The 5,056-nt window shown below is 50.3% G+C and overlaps 1 non-coding gene across 1 annotated transcript; it reads left to right on the top strand.

The window, feature by feature from the left end:
- The first annotated feature begins 4,774 nt into the window (after nucleotides 1–4,774).
- TRNAT-GGU (transfer RNA threonine (anticodon GGU)) lies at nucleotides 4,775–4,848 on the top strand. The gene has a single exon. It is a non-coding gene; the product is annotated as a tRNA-Thr (tRNA).
- Nucleotides 4,849–5,056: the final 208 nt, after the last annotated feature.

The raw sequence follows: 5,056 nt of genomic DNA, 5'->3' as shown, positions 1-5,056 counted from the left end.
TGCGCCACTGAAGAAGACTTCGTGGCTCACGGCTACCCCGAGCAACGCGCCAAGGTGAATTTTACAAAGATGGGCCATAACTTGTTCATCCAGCGCTCTAACCCGCAAGGGTGGGCCACGAGGCACTTCTTTGTTCGGGACTGCTTCGACGAGAACACACTGTACTCCTCGGCCAATGTGGAGAAATACGGTGCGGTGGAGGCAGCCACAAATTTTACCCAGATCGCCTGGGCACGCTCCTACGCCGTTGGCTGCGGCTGCGGGCTACTCGATATACCTCGAACTGGCGGTTTGAGACTACAAATGTATGCTTGCAACTACGCGCCGGCTGGCAACGTGATTGACCAAAAGTTGTACCGGTCTGGGCCACCCTGCTCTCTGCCCGGAATGCACGGAGTGCGTCGGGACAACGGGCCTCTGCAGGGTCACCGGTGACAAGCCTGGCAAAGACGCGAGCACGACAACCACAACAACCACAATGGCGCCGCCCAAAGAGCCTGATCGTGAGGCACCAGTGGTGCCACGGAGTGGATCGGCGCCGGGTGCTGTCGCTGTGATGCCTGCCCTCGCAGCTGTCCTCACAGCTGTCGGTGCATCGCTGCAGGGCGTGGCCTGACTGTTTCTACTGGTTGACTTCACTCCTTTCGTCTTTTTTTTACGCTTGCGACTCTCCACAACGTAATGTCGGATATGTCAAAATACCCGCGATGGCTGAAAGTGGTTAAGAGCGAAAATAACGATGAAGGAAGCACTTACTTTTTGCGCCACCATTTTTTCTGCGAGCATCGCCGCATTTGTAGCGGTTTTTACGCAAATTTCTTATTATGTATCTGTGCCATCTTGCGTAAACCTTTCCATCGAAGAAATGTTGCCTTCTGGGTTCTCTGGAAGGCGCGCTAAATGCCCGCTGTCAAAACGCGAGCATTCCGTAGGCAGGAAATAGCAGCAGCATGTCGAGAGGAAGTGAAGCTCTACGTGGAGCGAGAATTTCTATTCAGAGTGATCTACGCGGTGTCTCGAGAAGGTGCATGGACGGTTGACCGCCTGCCGGCAGACGGCAGAATATCAGAGGCAGAATCTACGGCAGAATATCAGAGGACCCAGAGGATACGATTTTCTCGGCAAGTGGGCCTTAATTTGCGCATTTTTTGGACTTTGCGTGTTGGACGCAGCACGTAGCTCAGTTCAGCTTAACGGCTTTAATCCTACCGCGGCCGACCGGGCCCGCGTCCCCGTGGCGTCCCCTCCGGCGAAAGATGTGACTCATGGTTATTCAGGAACGAACCACAATTACACCCGAGGAACTTTCGGCACCAGGACAATGGTTCGCCTGCAAAGAAGGGAGATACGTGCCGCTTGAGAACAGCGGGCTGAAAATTGCGAAACAGCGAGCCGAGGAGAGGCAAGGAGGTAGGAAATTTGCGGCAACTCAATCGAGCTCCAGCAGACGCGCATTCCAGACTGCGCCGAGAAAATTGTCCTCCGACCGCGTGACAGCTTACCAAATGTGGAACGGCACATCTCACAGACACGATTAAAATTTCGGCGAAGGTGAACCCACGCGAAGAGGAGGATATGATAACTCCAAATATGAAGCTGCACTCCATTCTCCTCATCACCACGAGTGCAGAGAGGAAGCTGAAGGGCGTGGGATTGAAACACCTCAACTTCGACGGTGAAAAAGCGGAGACTTCCGCCTACTGTGGCAAGGACTCATCCACGGACTTCCGCCTGAATACTCTATCGAATAAATTTCTTACCGCCTAGACCGCAAGGATAATACCGATATTCAAGGCATCCGCATGTTGGGCATGCGGATTATGTCATTATGTCGCCTAGCTACCGCTCCTCACGTGTCGACCATAGCAACAAGGTTGCTCTTACTAATTGCCGCACTAACACCTTTTATTATTCATTCTTGCCAAACACATTTAAAGACTGGAACCACCTTCCCGCTGAGATCGCATCCATATCAGACTACACTCTTTTCAGGCAAGCATTGTTCAATCATTTTTGTGATGTCACCTAAGAGTTTATTAGTGCCTTTTTTTTCTTTTTGCGTTTTTTTTGTTGTTATTGTTATTCACGTCCTGTGTTGCTTTTCGATTTACATTTCTAGGGCAATTATGTTCGTTTTCAAGCTTTTTTAGCCTTTCACACTGTATGATTTATTTTGTATTTTGTACTATATACCTGCCGCTATCATGTTCTGTTTGCTTTTTGTAACCCACTCCCCTCTACAATGCTTCGGCAATTGAGGATGTGCGAAATAAATAAAGAAATAAACATTCCATGTCGATCTTCATTCTCTTCAAGGAGAAAGAATTGCCAAAATGCATTTGTGTCAACGGGGCACAGCACAGGTGCGAACTGTACCGTAAAAATTCCAAAGTGTGCGTCGCCTGTGGCCGACACGGGCATTGCGAGGACGTATGCCCGGATTCAAAGAACGTAAAGCGCCATGGCTGCGGCCTCGAGAACCCGTCACGTGAACACAAATGCGAGCTATAATGCTAGCTGTGTGGCAAAGACCACGCACTAGGAGACCCCAAATCTCGTGAACTTTTCCGCATTCCCTACGAAGTCAAGAAGCGCCAAAGGGAGAAGATGGAGCAAGCAGCGACACAAGCTGGGGGACGTCAAAGCCGACAGCGCGAAACCAAAGTGAGAGAAGATTTCAAATTAGGCGAGGACTCTTTCCTGAAACTTCACACAAATCAAGGCAGACCACAGTCTCCGCGCAGAGGACTCTCCGATTCCTGTGCCAGGATCCAGTCCATACGGCGCTCGAGCTCAAGGGATCCTGCCAACCCATGGAGAGAAGGCAGGAGCAAGCAGCGTAAGGGTGTGAGTTTTGCGGGGAGGGTCTCCCAGGAAAGTAATCACAGAGATAAACGTGACGACGAAACTGAGAAATTAAAGGAAATGGTCGAAAAATTAACGCGAATAGCGTATTCGCAAAAATCCGAAATCCAAAAATTTTTTTTCGAGAAGCCTACCATGAGGCAAAAGTTGAGAACGAGGGAGTGGAATGTATGATGTAGAAAGTTAAAAGGAGGGCTGAAGATCAGTTTCAGCGACGTAGTCGCGTAGGCTGCTGGTAGACTGATTGTTCACAGTCCACTTGAAAATAGTCTCCTTCACGGTTCCACCGCAGGCCCACCTCCCTGAGCACCCGTTGTCTTACACGAGCTGTCGCTGGGCAAGTCTACAACAGGTGCCGCACATCACAAATATCCGGTGCAGCTCCACAGTGAGGCCACCTGTCAGTTGCTGGCAGATCTTTATCACGCCACCGACGACGTACAGATGAGGTGAGAGCCGTCCCTGCCCGAGTCCAGCGCACTGATTCCTCCTCCTGCCGAGTAAGACTACGGGGGAGAGGGTGCGAACACGGAGGAATTAGAGCGCGTGTTCGCTGGCGCAGAGCTTGTGAATCAGAGACATGGGAAAGGAACGGATCTGGAGGAAGACGGGAAGGTGGCGGGTTGTCTCATATGTCAATGGCAGACATAGCATCTGCTTGAATGTTATGTAGATCGTGAGCACGGCCGCGAATCCAGTGTGTGCGCACAGGACATGTGTACTTTGCGCAGAGCACGTGAATTGATTGTGTAATCTGGAATGAGCTTCGAATAGCCTTAAGCTGTTGAAGGGCGGCGAGGGAGTCCGTGTAAAGCTAACTGAATTGAATGTGGGAAGGAGCGAAGGGAAGCAATGACATTGCAAATGGCTTGAAGTTCCAATGCCAGGGGGTGGATGTACCCGCGGTGTATGTCGCGTGAGAGTTGAGATGCGGATGGGAGGGACTATATACAGCAGTAACTCCCCGCTCTGCAGTATGTGATACATCCATGTACGGTATGCACCCTTCCGACAGATAAGCGGCTGATACCGACGGCGAAAAAGTGGGGCGATTGTCTGTGAGCTGACAGTACAACCACGTAGGGAGCGTCTTAAAACGATTAAGTTGTAGAGACTGTTTGCGAGCTCTGTTTGCCACCCGCTGGTCGATGATTTCACTGAGAGTATTAAGTTGGGCGAACTCCTGAAGCACGGGTATGGGTGTTAAATGGGGCAAATATGTTATGGCGCGCATCGCCTCACGATTGGTAGCTTGAAGGTAGTCCTATTGTTTGCGGGCGAGGCGGTGAAATTGTGCCTGATATACTATCCATGGCTGAAGGATAGAGCGCACAAGCTGTTGGGCGGTATGAGCACGCGTGTCACCAGATAGCATAGATATGGGACGAGTCAGAACTATAGAAGCGTGAGCCAATTTACAGGTGGCTATCAGCCATGGAGTGCCAGTCCCAGATGTATGAAGGAGGAGGCCAAGAATACGATCAGTTTCTACACGAGGAAACGGAGAAATATCTATTGTAAAATTTAAAGGGGCAGCTCTCCGTAAGGCGGCTTTCATTCTAATGTGAATAAAACATCATGTACCAAATGTTTAGGGTAATCCCATAAGATGGAGAAGATTTGTAATTAGGAATAATTACTCATTGACGTCCACCCAAGAGCAGCCATACGGCTACAAAGGAAAGCTTTACAGCTTTCTCAGAAACTTCGCAGTTAAAGAAAAATTCGTCCTCGTCCGGGGTTTGAACCCACGACCACCGCTTCACCGGACCAGTCGCTCTACCATTTGAGCTAACCGGGACGGCAGGCTTATGGTATGGCGAAAGCGAATTGACCCATAACTCGAAGTGGGAACAGTGTTGACCAAATGTTTAGGGGAATTCGCTCTCGTCCTACCATAAGCTTGCCGTCCCGGTTAGCTCAATTGGTAGAGCGACTGCTCTGGTGAAGCGGTGGTCCCGGGTTCGATTCCCGGACCAGGACGAATTTTTCTTTAACTGCGAAGTTTCTGAGAATGCTGTAAAGCTTTTCTTTGTAGCCGTATGGCTGCGCTTGGGTGGACGTCAATGAGTAATTACTCCTTATTACGAAACATAATTTAATATGCGAGAGGGTTAGACCCAGAGGTGGGAGGCGAGATTTCAAGACATCTAGCGCATGCTGGAGGGCCGACTGATGGATAGGCGCATCT

The sequence above is a fragment of the Amblyomma mixtum genome, chromosome 2 (genome assembly GCF_055824585.1).
Source record: "Amblyomma mixtum isolate Tamu chromosome 2, ASM5582458v1, whole genome shotgun sequence".
NCBI classification, from domain to species: domain Eukaryota; kingdom Metazoa; phylum Arthropoda; class Arachnida; order Ixodida; family Ixodidae; genus Amblyomma; species Amblyomma mixtum.
Note: the sequence above shows the minus strand (reverse complement) of the source record. Positions and strands in the feature narration are given on the sequence as shown.